General features: G+C 36.7%; 1 protein-coding gene across 5 annotated transcripts in view; it reads right to left on the bottom strand.

Moving 5' to 3' along the window:
* SPATA16 (spermatogenesis associated 16) overlaps positions 1 to 19,606 on the bottom strand; it is a 261,200-nt gene that overhangs the window by 143,982 nt on the left and 97,612 nt on the right. The window lies entirely within an intron of this gene.

Genomic DNA, 19,606 nt, shown 5'->3' on the forward strand with positions numbered 1-19,606 from the left:
GTGGTAGTCACAGTTTATAATAGCAACATTGATTTCTCTCAGGTTATTGACTCTGCTTTGGTTAGTTGATTGGAACATTGGAAGAAATCAATAGTTCCCTGGTAGTTAGTAATGCCCTTCTACTAGCTACAGAGCTGGATGGATACTAAAAGTTTCTAAAAGAATAAGGAATCCTAATTTATAATTTTGCTATGGAAAAACCATTGAGCCTTTGTGCAATTGTATTTCCCCAAATTCGTGGCTTGTTTTCTCTTTCTTCCTTTTATAACACTTATGGCTAATTTAGACACAGCATTCTTGGATAGCTGAGAATCAATTCCCAGAATCTCTTCACTATGATCCTTCTCTACAATCTTTTCCAATCACCAGAAACTTGGCCTCTGGCTCTCTCAAGACTGTTACACAACTTTCTGAAGTCTCTTCAGCATATTCCCACAGGAAGCCTGCCCCCCTTTTCACTTTTTGGCACCCCTTTTTTGCATTGTCTTCCCCCCAGATAAGCTCTGTGAGGACAGGAACTATCTTACTTGCTTCTATTTATGTTTCCAGAACTTAGCATACTGCCCGGCACCTAGCAAACAATAAATACTTGTATCACATTATATCTATGTCTCCACCCATCTACCCATTTGTCTATCTGTGTATCGATTTGTCTATGTATGCACCTTTTTTTTTTTTTTTTTTTTTTTTTTTTTGCAAAATCCCAATCAATTCACCAAGGGTGTATAGTATTTTGTGTGGCTCAAGTATTAATTGGAAATGATGAACACAGAAAATTTTTATGTGTAGAAATCAATTGAAGCCAATATGGGTTCACTAAGAATAAGACAAGTTGATATCATTTACTGTAACAGAAATTGGGCTACTCTCTGATCACTTGCTCCTCTCTCAAGCATACTTATATTCTGAGACTATTTCCTGCTCACAAGATAAAGTACACAGGGAACCTTTTGATAAGAGTATGAAATTGCCATTCTCCCCTAACATTCTATAACTTTAGCCTAGATACTATCTCCCATCTGGCTAAGTTTCTGAACGACTTTCTAGCTCTTTTAGTTAAGAGTCCTACCTCATTATTCAAGTCTTGTCTGTTTATCCAGACTATCTGCTGTCTAGAACTGATACTGAGTGCGAATAGGTGCTCCTCATTCTCGATTGTCATCAGGTCTAACTCCAGGGCTACTAATTCCCAGAACAGGGAATTAGTAGTATTTCTTTATGTATAATTTCTTATGCGTTCTTTTTTTTTTTTAAACTTTGTTTCAGCTATCCTGTTAATAAATCCTTGCTCTCAGGTGATGCCCCATTTTTAGACCCTTGTCCAATGCTAACATGTTCTTCCCAAAATGGATGGTACATCAAGAGAATTCCATTGAAGTAACATGTCTCAAATTCAGCAAAGCATTTGGTAGTCTCCCATGATAATGGGACTTATGCATAAGATAACGAACTGTGTCAAAAGAGAAAGTTATAGTTGTTTAAAATTCTGTTTAAACATTGTTCAGTACTGATTCTGTCGAGTTAGAGATCAGTTATCATTTCTACAAGGCTTTATCCTTGGTTCAGATACTCAATAATTTTATCACTGACTTGGATGAAGGCACAGAAGGTACGATTATCACCTTTTTAATGAGACAAAACTAGGCAGAATGAGTATTTGAATAATTTTATTGACCCGACATATCACAGTTAGATCTAAAAAACCCACACATAAAACAAGCATTGGATGAAGAGGACATGGATAATCTAAATTCAAAAAGACATATATGTAAAAATAAAGATCTGGAGATTTTAATTGGAAAGAAGTTTAAACATCAGTTGAAAAAGTAATTGATTAATAAACACTGAACACCTCCTTTATGTCAGGCATCCCTTTTAAAGTAGGATATTGACAAATTGGTATGCTTTCAGAGGGATCATAACTGGAGCAAGAACATCACTGGCACAAAGTAGTCATTTAATAATTGTTTATCAACTGACTGACTAGTGAGGTGTTTGGGAACCATGTCCAGAGATATGGCTATAGGAAGGAAGCATTATGCATATTTATAAGAATATTCCCCTTTAATCAGTTGGGGAGGCAAGTGTAGAAAGGAAAGAAAATGAATGCTTATTAATTAAAAAGAATGTTAACAAAAGAAACACACATACTATTCTTTATTTGAAAATTTTTATATTAGTAGATCAGGAGAGTTGCAATGAGGTACAGAACAAAGTGAAGATGAAAATTATGATAATCTTAACTGCTGACATTTATATAGAAAGCATTCAATATCCTTTATCTTTGGCCTTCACAATTCTGTGAGGAAGGGGCTATACTTTTTACTAGCAGGGAAAATGAGACAAGAATTTTCCCAAGATCACATAGCTAGCAAGTATCAGAGGCATGATCTAAGGTCAAACCTGGACTCCAAGTAGTGTTACAGGAATATATAATAGCTGGAGGGTCAGAGAGGATGAAGGGTACTTGGGATTCCATTAGTACCCCTCCCTCACTTGGGTTGAATTGATCAAAAAGCAACTTTTTTTCTGATACAGACAGAGCTCTCATACTCAGGAAGTTTTAGTCCTTTACAAGCAAACTTTTCCTCTTATTTGCTTTCATGAGAGCAGCAGGACCTTTTTAATCCACCACCATTTCTTCATTCAGTGATTATTTATTGAGGGCCGATTATTTATTGAAAGTCACAGGACTTCTGATCCAGCATAATTTTTTTTTTCAGAAGAAAAGAAAAGAAAGAAGGAAGGGAAAATGGCCTAGGGAAGTGTGCCTTTCTCTGACTTCAGAAGCAGAGATTTATTTAACCATGAAAATTTCAAAGGGCCTAGGTCAAAAGGAATATTAGGTTATGAAAATTATGTAATTTGCAGAGAGGTTACATGGTGATATAATGGAATCTCAGTGAATCGATCCTTTTTAGTCCAGAGGGTCAAGAAATCAAGGAGGATTAGTCCTAAAAAGCAAAAATAAGAGCATGAAAACCACCTGCTTACTGAAAAGAGAAGGAATCCAAGTGTTGGCTGGAATTACCTTTCCTTTACAAGTGTGCCAGAAGAATGGAAAGTCCAATTTGATTCATGGTGGGTGGGGATGGGGAGGGAAGAGAATGAGCGATTACAAAAGTCTTAGAGGAGGTAGCTAGTATTAACAGGGTTGATATTTTAAAATGGAGAAATTACTATAGCTATTAGGAAAGCTTAAATAGCTATTTATAAACTGGCATGGGAACATGTTTTTGCAAAAATGGCAAAAGCAACCATAACTTTTCATCAAGAAATGTCATTTAATAAGTACTAAGGATCTACTAAGTGAATAGCAATATGAAAAATACTGTAGATTTGTGTGGGTGATACCTAGAAGGATCGACAATCTTGGTGAAAATCCCAATGACTATGTGGTTATCAGATAAAATATCTAGATATTAGATAAGACATTGTTATCATTTCAAGGGGTCAATGAAATGACCCCTTGGGATTTTCGTAGTTAAATAAATCTCTGCTTCAGCAAGTCATAGAAAGGCATATTTCTTTTCTTTGATTTGAAGAAGTGACATGGGGTCAGATGCCCCATGATTTTCAATTCTGAATGTAGAGTAACACATTTTGACAAATAGTCTCGGAATGAAGAAATACTATGGATCGAAAAGGTCCTGCTTTCATTATATAATACAGCTTTGTAGATAACCTTGTTTGAGGGTCCTCTGGTTACCAAAATCAGGTGAACCTTAAATGTAGACTCAAATGAGACAATATTTGTAAAGCACTTAGCACTTGTATATAGAAGGCACTTAATTAATGCTTTTTGATTGATATATACTCATTAAAAGGTTTAACCATGGTCCAAGAGATTCTGTAAAAGTCCAATCTGAAGAGATTCCTTATAGAGTTTGAGGCCATCTGGACACTTTTATTTGCAGATAACATAATACTGATTGAATCTATATTTGGACAGATAAGAGAAATATGTGTTCAAAGTCAAGTTTGATAAAATTTCTTGAACTGAAGTGAAAGTTAAGTAATGATATTAAAATTCACAGATATTATTGCAGTCTTTAAGAATTCTATACCACTCTGAAGTTAGATGTGATCTGAATGTTCAGTTCTGATGTTTCCATAATGCTTAGTGACACTGGATTCCAAGAAGGTTTGGATGCATCATTTCAGATTATTATTCATAAATGTTAAAGTCCATAAATGGCTGCTTCATGGAGTATTAAAGCAAGAAAACCCATGAGATCTGGCAAAGTCTGGAGCATAAATCAACACTCTCTACTAATAAACAAGCTACAAACCCTGAATTTAGCCTCCTTATTCCTCCTCCTCTTCCTATTCCTCCATCTCTTTTTCTTCCTCTTCCTTTCTCATCCAGGCTGGTCATGCATGCAGTGACCACTCTTAGGCCTGATCCTGCTACTGAAGGACATCAAAATATGAACCTTTTCGATTTCTAGTGTGCATTGGTTTGTCCTTAGACAGCCTGGTGGCCCCCTGCTCTTGAGCACTCCCTAAATTGGGGCTGGTCTTACTGCAGGCACCCAATATAATTTAACCCTTTACGAGCGTTAAAGTGGGAGCTCATTGAAGGCAGGGAGATAATTTTTTTTTGCCTCATTATATCCAAAAAGCTTAACAGAGCTTAGCACAATGCTTGGCACATAGTAGGTGCTTAATAAGTGTTTACTGATTGTAGCTCAGAGTTTCTGAGCTCAAGTAACCCACAAACCTCAGCTTCTTGACTATGTGGGACTGCAGGTACCTTGGTATGTCCTCATTTATAAGTGCCATTCAAGTACTCTTTTTTTTTCAAGATTATTCTGGAAGATGAATTAGAATAGGGAGAGACTAGAGTACAGGAGACAGATTAGAAGGCTTTTTTTTAGTAATTCATGGAGGTGGGGAGGAGGAGTTGACCCGGTGTAGAAGCAGAAGCTATGGAAAGAATGGATGAATTCCAAAGGTAACATAGAAAAACCTATAGACTTTGGTGACTGATTAGAGGGGAGGAGTCAAAAATGTCATGGAGGTTTTGAAACTCATGAAATTGAGGATGGCGTCATTGACTGGATAGTAAAATTTCAAGAGTTGGAAAGGGCCTCCTAGGATAATGACTGTACATCAATCAAAAATAAGACTCTTTCCATTACATCCTTGACAAATTTTGATCTAATCAGATATATTGGTGCATCTCTTTAATTTCAGATACCAAGACATATGTACAGTGATCTCTTGGAAAGGGTTGAGGTATTGCCAAGGTACCTAAGAAGTCCAAATTGGCCCAGGTTAAGAATGGAGCAGGTCAGATCCTTAAACTGATGGTCCATGAATAATCCCTGTACTTGTAGCCTGAGTAAGACAGGAAAATCTACTATTGAAAAAACATAATTCTCCCTGTCTTGACCACCTTAAAAATGGTTATTCAGCTTCTTCTTGAGGACCTTCTGGGACAAAGAAGAATCATGGTTTACTGTTGCCAGAAATGAAGAAATAAGATAGATGAAACTGATTTGGGAAAAAGGTTGCAGGATTATGGGATCAAAGATTTAGAGTGGGAAGAGACATCTACTCCAATCCTCTTTACAAAATAATGAGTTTTGTGTAGACATCTTGCATTGACTATGCTACCATGAGGGCTTTTGCAAATACATAAGTAAAATTAGGGAGTGAGGTCATAGAGAATTATAGATTTCAAGTTCTTTCTCTGTTAACAAAAGCTGAAACTGTGAAATTAAATAAATGTATGTGGAAGGAAGAATATCATATAAGAGAAAAGAGCTGAAAATCAAGAATTGAACATTGAACAATGTCCATATTATAGGGTCAAGGGAAGGAAGAAACAGCAATAAAATCAGGAGAGACAAGACTGGGGCATCTAGGAGTGCCATAGTGCATAGAAAGCCAGGCCTGGAGTCAGGAAAATTATTAGCTTTGTAACCCTGAGTAAGTCACTTAATCTTATTTGCTTCAGTTTTGTTATCTATAAAATAAGCTGGTGAAGGAAACTGCACACCAGTCTAGTATCTTTGTTAAGAAAACCCCAAATAAGAGCATGAAGAATGAGATACAATTGAAAAACAACTGAAAAGAGGCAAGAATGAAGGGACATAGAATGATAGCTGAAAGGCATCTGAATCTCATAGAGCCTGTTTGGTATCCTTGGATTTTCAGTACAAATGGAAATATACAACACAAGGATTGAAAAATTAATGAATAATTGAGGAAACTGAGGCAATGAAAGTTGAGAACGGGTTTGAGAAGTTCCCCAGAAGGAAAGAAATGGAATAGTAAGTTAGAACTGTGCCTGGCATTTCTGCCCCATGCATACATCACAAGCACTTTTTTTTTTTACCTTCCCTTACCAAGATCTATGATTTTATTGGTGAGACTAGAGCCTCCAAACACAGAATACATCTCTTCCATGCTTTAACTATTCATAGCATCACAGATACAGAGATTAATAATAATAATACAATTCTTAATCTGAGGCCCATGAGCTTATTATTTTAAAAGTTTTGATTAATATATTTTAATATGATTAGTTTTTTTCTGGATTTTCTTTTATACATGGAAAAACATGATGCTAAAAGGCTTTACAAGATGGCTAAATGGTCCAGGAAACAAAAATGGTGAAGACTCTCTGATTTACAGCTAGAAGAGACTTCAAAGGTCTTCTAAGATCAACAGATAAGGCCACTGAGGTTCAGGGATATAATGTCAGAGATGAGATTTGGACCAGGTCCCCTCACTATAAAATCTAGATTTTTTCTATTAGTCCAACCCCTTTTGGTCCCTGTAACTTCTATCACTCTTCTCTGTCCTCTATCCACTCCATCCATTAACCAGTTGGTGACCAACTTATCCTGGTGGTTCTTGGACAACAAAGTTTGTGCTTAAATGCCCAACCTTCAAGAAGTGGGGCTCTTTCCACACTGGGATGAAGCAGGGTGGGATAGAGTGCCCCACTTTGGAGACAGGAAGACCTGTCTGGCTTCAGGCTTTGCTCAAAGTTTGTTATGTAGTCCAAGAGAGATAATATTTGGAAAATGCTTTGTAAACCTTAGAATGTTGGCTCTTTGAGTTCTAAACAATTCAGCTGCAATGTGCAATTCAATTCAACTCAGAAAAATTATTTACTAAACACTCACTATGTCCATGTACTGGGCTATGCAATGATGATGAAAAGATAAAAATGAAATGCTGTTGCCCTCAAGAAGTTTCTAGCCTATTCTGATGAAAAATTCATACAAACTGGAGTTCATAAAAATGGAGATAGAAGAAGATGGAGATCAGTTTGGTTAGGGCAGAGTATTATGGGCTTTAAAGAGAGGCCAGAGGAGGGTTTTTTTTTTTTTAATCTTAGAAGTGAGAGGGAATCATTATGCTTCTTGAGGTGAGGGGGCTGGACAGATCTGTCCACTGAGCATATCCTTTCAGATCTGTAAGAGTATGCTTCCCTTCAGAGTGAAAATCAGAGCATCCCCACACATACACAAATACAATTGGTTCCCTTAAGCAAATGACAAAATGGCGGGTACATTAATGTGTGAAGATGAAAAGACACATTCCTGTTCATTCTAGTGATGCGTTCCACATAATATAGAAATCTATGCAAATTTCCCCCCAGATTTGAGAAATTGAAAATGAAAACATTATTTCTGTAGATGAAAGTTGTGTTTTCCCCATCTGTCAAATGTTCCTTTGAAACAAAAATGAAATGGATTTTCATTTATTTTTTCATCTACACTGTAATCCAAAGACCATCTAGTAAAAGACTTTAGTAAATCACTTGGTCACTTTCTTCAACCAAACAGTCTTTAAGCAATACCATATATCAGCAAGCTTTTGACATCTTCATTTTTTGTCCTTGACATCTTCCCTTAAAAATAATACGATGTTGACCCTATTATCTTTTCTTCAGAACCCATAAGCCAAATATCAGATATCCAGCTCTCCACCAAAGAATCTATTAAGACAGAGACCTCAAAGATGGGGATGAAGAGAAAGCTTTCATCTCAACACATGCAATGGAAGGCAGTCTGTCAGATATGGTAGTGTTTTTTAATTCTTCGTGGGGGATAGATGAGTTATGCTATCAAATGATCAATTCAAGTCAGCAAATCCTAGTTTCACCCTAACCTTATGAAAATCTTTCTGTTGTACTTCAAGCTTCCATAATTCACCAGTGTAGGCAACCGTTATCCTCTGACTTAGCAGACAGCTTTTTGAGAGCTTCTGTGGATAAATGTCATCACTCTGACACCAACTTGGTGATGAGTATGAAAAATTAAAAATTCTAGATCTTCAAAGAAGACAATCAGAAGTAGATTAAACCTAACACATTGATTAACTCTGATATGTAGAAATGCATCTTATAGACAACAGAGCATTTTTGGGTGATTTGGAGGTGCAAACGGGATGATGCTGTATGGAGAATAACTGAAGAAACTGGCATGTTGAGCTTGGAGAAAGAAGGCTAACTGGAGGATATAATAACCTTGGGAAAAGGTTTAAGTTCATTCTTCTAAGTCTCATAGGAAAGAAATAGGAGCAATATGTAAAAGGAAAAAAGAAATTAATTTGATATCAAGAAAAAAATTTCCTAGCAATTTGAAAAGTAGAATGGGCTCCTTTCGTGCTTCTTCAGGTGGTAGCTGGATAGCCTCCTATGAGGTATTCTTGCTCAGAGCTAGGATTAGATGGCCTGAGCTTCCTTCTGACAATATGGAATTCTATAGATGATTTGGGAGACTCTTTAGAGTGGGACTCTGAAACAGGTTGTTTATAGAGCCATTATATATGACAGCTGAATTGAATCAATAAAGAAAAAAAAAACATTCTGAGATTATCATAGGTATTAAGTTGCTCACATTAGCATCATGCTTTGTGGATTTGTGTATAAAAGTCAGTTATAATCATAAATGTTGGTATTATGAAAACTGTGTTCCTCTACCTATAAAGAGGGCACTAGAGGTGACTTTGTACCTTTATCTTCTGTTGAATAAACAGCCTCACTGTGGCTGGTGCTGTGGTAATCCCATCCTCAAAACTTAGAAAACAAAGACCTCCCCACAGACTTGGCAATGTCCAATGACAACACTGGAAACTGATATGATTTTATCAAGGAAAATGATGTTGAAGAGGAGGCAAGACCCTTTGCTCTGCCAGTGTAATCTAAAGACTATGAGATTTTTCATTCTGCTTTTTTGTATCTGCCCTCAAGGAGTTTATGTTTGATCAGGGGAAACAATATCTTCTATTTAGAATGTAAGCCCTCTGAGGATAAGCACTATGATTTTTTTGTATTCTTTCTATGTGTTTTGTATTAAGTAAGAGCTTAATAAATGTTCCACTCATTCATTTCATAGTCATAGTGCTTACATTAATTCTTGGTAGGGCAATCAATGAGCTTTTCTAGTTTGTTTCTTGGAGTAATTGTTTAGGCATTTGGGTGTTTGGACTCCTTCCTTTTTAATAATTGTCCTTGAACTTTAAAGCAGACTTACCTCTAAAAAATACTGTGTTCACATGTACTACATTCACTTTGCTCTAAATTTGAAATACCAAGGGGACCCTTCTCACTTCCCCCTGAGAGACATGGTCCAAGAGGCTGATTAGGGAGGAGTTCCTAGGATCAAGCTGGAAAAAGGCAGCTTTCTTCTCATTTTGTAGATAAAAGAATAGAAACTCAGGAATTGTTTTACCCCAACTCACTTAAATAAGTTATATAACAGAGCCTAGATTTCAATCCATTTCTTGTGTCTACATGAACTCCTCCCTACCCTTATAGATCACTGTCTCTCCTTTGGGGGACAGCACTTCTGATTCAAAATAAGATCCATATGGAAAGTTGTTAGTTGTCTCTCTATATTCTATATCTCTCCTTTTAAATCAGGGATTCTTAACCCTTTCTAGGTCATAGTCCTCCTCTGGCAGTCTATAAAAGTCTTTCTCAGAATCATGTTTTTGAAATTCAAAAAACATGAAACATAGGATTATAAAGAAAACCACTTATATTGAAATATAATTATTAAAATATATTTTTAAAAATCCTCAAGTTTCCAGCTTCTGGGTTAAGAATTCCTGTTATATTTAAAGTTGTGGCTGTAGCTCTGAAGTTCAAAGTCAGAATTTGAATTGGATGTGGAAGAAGCCTATTAGACCTAGCTGTTTTCTGCAGTTCTTCTATTAGCAGACACAGCTAGGGAGTACAATCAGGTTGCCAATTCTCCAAGTGATTCTGGCAAATGGAACCCACTGTAAATAGACCTCAATTGCCAGCCTGACTCCTTGCCCTTGAGACTTCTCAGTCCTCACAGCTGAAGGCACTTATCCCCACAGGATGGGGATGAGGGAGGCTGTCTAAATGTTAGGCAGGATTCTCAGCATGTACCTACCTACCTGCTGGTCCTCTCTAGGGTGTGGGCTCCCTTCTGTTCCAGCAACCTACAACTATCCCACAGCTGTTTCCCTCTTCTCATTGTCCTGTGCTCAAGTTGTTACCTTGTCATGTCCTCCTCCACCTCTTGCCCTCCTAGTCCAGTTTTTCTGGCTATAATTTCGCTTTCTCTTAACCCACTACCACCATGGAGCAAGAAACTCGGGGAATGGAGTGGAGAGAGCTTGACATTTGAAATTAAGGCCCAGTTCCTTATTACCCATACCTATCTGCTATCTTTTGTACAGAGCATCCCATCATTTGCTTCTGTGTCTCCCATACTTAAAATGCACTCTCTGCCTCTCCTTTCACTTCCTAGAACCCTTAGCTTCCTTCAAGGCTAATTTCAATGCCTTCTCCTATATATGAGGACTTTTTCCATTTCTGTGGTTCATAACATTCTCTTCTGCCAAAATTACTTCATCAGAGTCTCCAGAGAGAGAATCATGGAGACTGAATGTGGATTGAAGCATAATATTTTTATCTTTTTTTCCTTTCTTTTGTTTTCCCCTTCTTTTGATTTTTCTTGTACAACATGACAAATATGGAAATATGTTTAAAAGGACTGCACATATTTCACCTATATCAGATTGCTTGCTTGTCTTGAGGAAGGGGGAGGTAAGGCAAGGAGGAAGAAAAATTTATAATACAAAGTCTAACAAGAATGAATGTTTAAAACTATCTTTATATGCATTGGAAAAATAAAATACTATTAAAAAGCCAAAATTACTTGATCAGATTCTGATTAATGTGAATAAGGAATCCTCTCAAGTAGTCAAATTATATGAATTTGCACTGCATATTTCTATTGGGTTGGAATGAATTTCTATATTTCACACAATTCCAATTTAAATAGTGTGAATATGAATACATGCAACAACTTTAGTATTCATTATTTTCATTAATTGGGACCTGACTGTATATGTTTTTTCTTTCTTATTCCTTTTTTCCCTTTCTTATCTCTTTCTCCTTCTTTCTTTCTTTCCCCTTCCCTTCCTTCCCTTCCTTCCCTTCTCCCTTCCCTTCCCTACTTTTCCCTTATCATTCCTTCCTTCCTTCCTTCCTTCCTTCCTTCCTTCCTTCCTTCCTTCCTTCCTTCCTTCCTTCCTTCCTTCCCTCCCTTCCTCCCCTTCCTCCCTTCCCTTCCTTCCTTCCCTTCCTTCCGTTTCTTTCCTTCCCTCCCTTCCTTTCCTTTCTTCCCTTCCCTTCCCCTTCCTTCCTTTCTTGGAAGAATTCAAAGTCCGTCAAAGAGGGAGGGAAAAGAGTCCTGACAATTTACTGACTTGGTAGCAATCTAGATTCCTGAACTTTCTGTCAGCTATCTATCTATCTGTCTATCTTATTATCCATATCTATCCTATCATCTATCATCCATATACTATCTCTCTGTCTATTCTATCTATCCTACCATCTATCTTTTTATGTTTATCCTATATCTATCCATCTATCATGTATCTTTCATCTCCCTCCATCCACCTGCCTGCTCATCTGTCAATCCATCCATCCATCCATCCATCATCTATCTATTTATCTATACATCCACTCATCTGTCTTTCCTCTAATTGACTGTGGACTCAGCAATCACATCTGTGAGGTCTTTCAGTATCCCACAGATGTAATTTGTGCTACAAAAATAAAAAAAAAGGCCTATCTTACTAGCTCCTTATTGTACCAAATATCAACTCCCTCTTCACCATTTTTGTCCTTTCTAGCCTACATACCATTCTCTGTGGCACAGAAAATAAGAATGAGAAGCCTCTATTGTGGTGGCTGTCTTTTTTCCATCCATCCAAAGGAGAAATCCTGCCATTTCTTGAATCTTCAACTTTGCCCCCACATGGCTATTGACTGTTTGGGGTGGCTCTCCTCTTTTCTCATCAGCCCATGTTCTCATTGAAGTTTTCAGTTAAAAAGATGACAGTGCTCTGGCTTTGAGATAAAAGCAGGTTGAGTGGGAGCTCATTCTGAGTTTTAGCCAACCTGATTCTATGCACACAGGACTGTGTCAGGCATTCATATTTATCCTCTGTTATCTGCCCTTGTTCCTATCTTCTGTATTTGTTCTTTTAAAAAAAATCTAAATTGATTAATGAGTTCTCTTATATCTACCTTAGTCTTTCTAGATAATTTCTCTATCTTCTTTCTCATCAGAGATGTTTCTCTTTGTGTCTATGGAATTTAATTCTTGAGAGTTTCCCATCATTACTTGGTTTGCATCTCTGGCGGAATTATATCTATCCAGAGAGTTAAAGACCTGAACTTAAGCCCCACACCTGACCCTTACTAGCCAAGTGACTACTGGAAAGTTTACCTTTCTGTGCCTCAGTGTCCTCATCTCTAAAATGACAATAACCATACCTGTAGTACAGCTCACAGAGTTGTTGTGAGGCTCAAATGGCATTACTTCTGGAAAGCACTTTGTAAACCTAAAAGCCCTATTTCAATGTTAGTTGTGAGTTTTTTTTTTTTTATTTGCTGCTTCTGCTTCCTCAATGCCTTCTCATACTTCTCAGCCCCTTGTTTCTGTTCCTTTTTCTTATGCCCAAACCATTTAAATGTGACCCTTTCTATTTTCCAACTGCGCATTAAGCCTCACACACCTATAAACAAATACTTGGTGTTTAATGCCACTTTCCACAGATGTATCCTTTTATAGACTTTCTTTACCTAGGGTGAGTCAGCAGGAGACAGGAAATTGACATTATGAATATTTCACACAGGCTTTGGATTTACCCAATTCATTAAATAGGCACAATTTTTCCATTTTTTTGTAGACTTGGCTAGTAATTGACAGCTTCTTACCTAACACTCCAAACATGAATTTGGAGCTCTTTCAAGTAAATTCAAGCCATCCATAATTTCTTCTCTTTCATTCTTCTCCCCACCACTTATTGCCCCCCCTTGAGATTACACACACACACACAACACACACACGTGTGTGTGTGTGTGTGTGTTGTGTGTGTGTGTGTGTGTGTATTTGCCATGAGACTCAGAGAGACTCTGTTAGAAGGGATCTTAAGTGGGACCTTTAGAAGTCTAAAATATACAACAACACAGATACTCCACACAGGGACACATTCAAAGACACAACTATTATGGTTTTAATAGAAGTGCAATGGAAAAGTTAAATATTTATCATTTTCATTTACCGTCATCCATATAACATCCTGATAAATCTAAAGACAGATGCACACAAATCTCTCTTTCTGTCCCTCTCTGTCTCCTCCTTTCTGCTCCTCAGAATCACCTTGGACACAGAATATAAAAATGTAGAAGAGACTAGTGGTGGAGAGGTCACTTTGTCCAACTGATATTTGCACCAAAAACCCATCTATAATATCAGCCAATGAATAAACACAGGGTAAGCACTTACCGCATACTAGGCACTGTGTTAGGATGTGACTGGGACAAACCCAGCCCTTGAAGAGCTTACATTATGCAAAAATAGTGACAAGTTTCCATATTATCTAAGTTGTGAAAGAAGAAACAGAGTAAAATGGAAAAAAAATACCAAAAAAGTGAAAATAGTATGCTTCAATCTGCATGCAGACCTCAAATTTCTCTGGATGTGGAGAGAATTTTCTATGATGAGTCTAAAAGGGATTTTAAAAAAAGTGGTTCTCTCATCTTTCTGTGTCTCTGTCACTCCCCTCTGCCCTTGTGCATGACTCTGTCTCTCTCTCCCCCCTCCCCACAACCCCCCATAATATCTTCTAAATCATGCAGTATCAACTGTCTACTGAATGTATCTTCTTCTGGACGTTTTCTAGGAAAATCAAACTCAGTCTGTCCACAATGGCTTTTACCTCTCCCTCTCTGCCATCTCTTTCCCCAAATGGTGCTTTTCCTTCATACTTCCTTCACACAGACCATCTTCCAGGTCATCAAGATTATAAATCTGGGAGTCCATTGCTATTTCATCATTCTTCCTGCCAATTCTCATAGCCAATCAGGGGCCAAGTCTTGGTAGTTTTACCTTCACAATGTCTCTCATGTTTGTTACTTCTTTCTATTCGCATGGCCGCCATACTGGTTTATAACATAATATAAAGGATGCTCACAAAATTATTTATTATTTAAATCACAGAAATGATCATTTCAAAGTAGACTTTTTTGGTAACTTTCTGCTACTATGCTGAAGAGTGAAAAAGCTAATCTGATTTCTTTCCAAAAAGTGTGATTTCATAAATATAGAAACCATAAATGCGAAAATTTTCTTTTTCTATATGTGATGGAAGTCTTCTGAGTCAAAACAATATACATATGTGTATATGTATATGTAGATATATGTATATCTATGTAGTTCAAACTATATCTGACACTAGGATACATGATGATTTTTAAGCTGATTTTGGGGGTAATAAGACTGCTAAAGAGATACAGGAGAGCCAATATTTGCATAAAATTAAATAAAGAATGCTACAGCAAATGCAAATAAATGCAGAAAGGGAATATTTTAATTTTGATCTGTGATTAGTATCAACCATCACAATATGGTAATAATACAAAAGCTCAATAGGAAATAAAATTCTGCATGCATCAGGTAACTAATGGTTTTAAGTTATTTATAGACTGAGTGCCCTGAATAATTTATTTTTCTCTTTGGAGAAATAGTTATTGATTAGGCTTCAGATTCTATTGTTCCAGTGGCTGCCCCTCAAAATATTTTAGTATTAGAATATATTATATATAATGCAAAATATTTGATGATATAGACTCCTCCCCTGGTATATAACAGGACAAGCCAGATTTTTACCTTGTGCATTAATAATAACAGGAATCCAATGGTTGACCTTGGTGGATAGGCAATTCAATTAAAAACAGAAAGGCCAAAATGAATTCTGAGTAGCAGGGAAAAGGAATCTAAGAACCTAATAAATAATGTGGGAGATCAGGTTTGATATCCAAAGGGTATACCATTTTACTCAGTAATTTTCTTAAGGTCTAGAAGGAGGGATCACAAAGGCATTTAGGATTTAAATAATCCTTTTACAATTCCAAGTATGATATGCAAGGAACTCATCTTGAATTCTCTAGCTGTCTCACAAACTTGTTCCAACACAATCAGATGAGGTTAGTCATTGGCTAGTATTGATAGTGATGGGGAAGGTGGGATCTTCTTCATTGTGAATAGGTAGGATATGTATAATAAATGATTAATGAGCCAGTTACTGTTGCAAAAACTTCTTTTAAACTCAAATATCCTCCCTGGGCTTCTATGGACCTTTCAGTCATGGAGGTTTATGATCTCAGAAAAGTCAAAATTGTGTCTGACCCAAAAGACAATGTGTGTTAGCATCCATCCAATGAATAATAACAACTTGTTCATGATAATGTTAATGATCAAGATATATGACTGGGGAAAAATGGTCATGGAGCGAGAGCAAGACAGTCCAAAACCTGCACAAGTTCTCTAAGAGTACTCCAAAACCACAAGAAGAACTCCAAATTTGGGGGGTGAATAGGTGGGGTCATTCATGAAGAATTTATGGAAAGAAATAGACAAGAATCTCAAGGTATGAGTTGAGCAGCCACAAATACAGGGAAGATGTCTTGTCAGTGAGATTGTGGATTCACTGAACTATTTATATTATATACTATTTATAGTATGAAATATTATTTATATTATAACAACGTCCCTCTGTACTGCTGATCATAAAACAGAACACATTGATGGAGTGTCTACATGGTGAGGGAGACCTGGAGGACCTTATAGAGTAAAAGCTGGAAGGAACCTTAGAGATCTTTGAGTCCAACACTCTCAGTTTACAGATGAGGAAACCAGACAGAGAGAGAGAGGTTGAATGGCTTGCTAAGGGTATACATCTATTTAATGCCTGAGGCAGGATTTGACCCTAGGTCCCACACTTTATCTACTTTGCCACTTAGCTACCAGCTTGGACCATATTCCATCTAAATAACTTCTAACAGATGGGGAAGATAATTTTGTGTATCCTATGAGCAAAGAACCTTTTTTTTTTTTTTTTTTTTTAACAGTTTTTTTAAAACTGAGGAGGAAGCCTGCAGCCAAACTTATTTGAACTCATGACTGTCTCCAGGAAGAACAAATCATATCATTTGAGATATTCCTTAAAAGATCTGGGCCTTACTTCCGAGAAGAAATTCCATCAGAGCAAGATATCTTGCATCTATTTTTTGGACAAGTAATACAACTGATGTCATGCTAACTTTGCAGCCTGGATCCAATGGCACCAAGTTAAAAGTTACTTCAAGATTTCTTTATGGCAGTGAAGGCACCTAGCTTGAGTTTTCCCTAGCCAGCTTGCTGGACCAACGAGGTGGCTGTAGGGTTGTAAACTACTTATGGTGGTTGGCAAAGAGCCCACTTACATAATGGACCTTAATGTGGCAGATAATTGTTTCCCTGAGGCTATTAGCAAAGCAGGTGTTAGGTTTTCATATTGATATAACTTGGAGGTGATTGTTATTCAACAAAGAACTAAGAAGAGAGGCGGGACAATGAACCAGGGAATAGCTCATCAGGCAGTGTTTCAAGAATATATTCTTGTATTTCGAGGGAGGATATATTCTTGAGACAAAACGGTCAGGGCAAACAGGAGCCAAAATTCCAGGTAAGGTGAAGTCTTAGCCAAAAAGGATGATGTTATAAAAGGTGCTGCATGCTACCTGATGTATAATAAGTCAATTAACGATTTTCTTCTTTATCTGTTAAGTAGTTCATAGATAAAAAAGGTATCATGAGACAGAAATCTGTCTCTAGAGGTATGTTTGTCTCTGAGGGAAAGGGTCTGCCATATTTGTTTGGCAATTAAATCCTTTAAACTTGGCTCCAGCTTACCTTTTTATCCTTATTATAAGTTATTTCCCTTCATGGAAACTAACTACACTGGTCATCTTGATATTTTTCAATCAAAGCACTCCTTCTCTGGACCTTTACACAGATTAGTTTTCCATCTTGAGATGTATTCCTCTTCACCTCAGGTTCTTCAATGCACTATGTATCTTCAAGGCTTCTCAGCTCAAATGATACATAATTATTTTTATGTCTCTCTTCCCTTGCCCTCTACAACTGCTACTTTTCTCCTGCACTCCCTCACACTTAATACAAGACATACATTTATATAACTATATAGAATATTTACATATATTCCTTATAAATTATCTCTATGTAATCACATAAATGCAATATATATTAACACATTTCAAACACAAAACATCTTTGCAAACATATTTAAAATGCATAAACATACATGGTCATATATTTAAAATATGTAAATATATTTCTATAGCCAAATCATAAACATATATAAAATATTACATATTTATATATTATGTAATATAAACAATATATCATACAATAAAAATATAGATTTATGTTATATATTTATATGTAATATACAATAAAATATGCTTATATTACACATGTATAAACATATGATCACAGTGAAACATATGAAATGTATTTATGTATTATACACACATTATATATAAATATATATCACATATATATGTAATATGTCGTTTTTGTGGATATAATGCAAGCTTCCTGAGTTTATTTGCTTCTTGTCTTTGTGTCCCCACTGTCTGGCACACCATAGAAGCTTAATAAATATTTGCGGAGTGATTTTTTAAGTTTTGGTGTGTTTCAATGGAGTAAGTCACCACAGGATTTCAGTTGCCATGGAGGTGATGTTCCAGGGGAGAATCTGACTCAAGGAGGAAACTTATCCAAGGATGGAAGTTTGGGAAGCAATTAATTAATGTAGGTTCTTCCCTTAAAGGGGGACTAAGGGATGGTAAAATATATTTCATGAATGGGTCTTTTTATTGGAGTTATCATTGCTTTGTAAAGGAAGGAAGAGTAGGGAAAGGAGAGAGAGAGTGGGAGGGAAGCAGAGAAAGAGAGAGTGACAGAGTGAGAGAGAGAGAGAGAGAGAGAGAGAGAGAGAGAGAGAGAGAGATTGAGATTAAATTGTGATTTTGAGAAGAAGAGTAGTCAGTCCTGTGTACTTTGCCTATGTTCAGGTAAAGACTATTTGAAGAAAAGGTGAATTTGTTGACCTCTGATGGAGCTAGGAGACACTCATAACCTAAGAAAGGAGTGAACCAGACAAAGAGGGGTCTTCCCAGGAGCGGAGTTGGTTCTAGAACACCAAAATGAAACTTAGAGACTAGACAATTTAGTACAAACTGACTGAACTATGAATATAAATATACACTAAGAACCAAACACAGATCCAAATAACAGTTGCCTGACTGAAGTTGAATTCAGTCAGTTTTTCAAGTTTAATGGTTCATAGTTTGGTAAATAATATATTTGTGATCTGAAACAACTGGGCTTTTTTCTCTGGTTCTCTCCCATGCCCTCCCCATCTCTAGTTCCTACATTCCCTGACTTCCTTCAAGTCCCAGCTAAAATCTCACTCTACAAGAAGCCTTTCCTAATTCTTCTTGAGCCAACTGTTCTCCTTTTGGTGATTATTGATATTATAGCTTGTGTGTGTGTCAATGTGAGTTTGCATGTTGTCTCTCCCATTAAACTGAGAGCCCATTGAGATCAGGGGATGAGTTCTGCCCCTCTTTGTATGTACTTAATACAGTGTAGGGCACAAAGTAAGGCCTTAATGAATATTTCTTGACTGACTGACTATAAAAGAACCACAAAAAGGATCTTCTACTTGAGGAAAATATCTTGGTGAGAAAAAGCCTATTGGGGAATGAGTAAAAAGTAAAAAAAAAAAAAAAAAAAAATTCTTTGGGGGAGGGAGAGAGAATTTTTTGGCAAAAAAATATAAATAATCAGGTTGATAAAAAATTTTTGTAGACCTAGTCACAGGAAAAGTAGATAGAAATTTGAGGGCTTTTAAAAGATTTTTCTTTCTAAAAATTTCTTCCTCATCACAGTATCAATTTCTTACTTCTAGGAAGTCCCTACTTTTTTTTCCCAAAGGAAGTCTGCAATTCATATGCTTTGTAATTGGGTTCAGATAGGTTATCTGGAAGGGATAATATGTAGATTATCTAACTCAGATATATGAGGAATTCAGCTAACACCCATTCTAGTTCATCAATGAGAGCATTAATGCTGAGAGCAATGCTTGGAGGGAATGGGAAACTGTGTTTAGTGGAGGGAATAGACAATGTCTTGGAGGTAGTCTGATGGGGACCAAGTTGACAATCAGGACACAGAGT

Source organism: Sarcophilus harrisii, chromosome 3, assembly GCF_902635505.1.
Source record: "Sarcophilus harrisii chromosome 3, mSarHar1.11, whole genome shotgun sequence".
Lineage (NCBI taxonomy): Eukaryota > Metazoa > Chordata > Mammalia > Dasyuromorphia > Dasyuridae > Sarcophilus > Sarcophilus harrisii.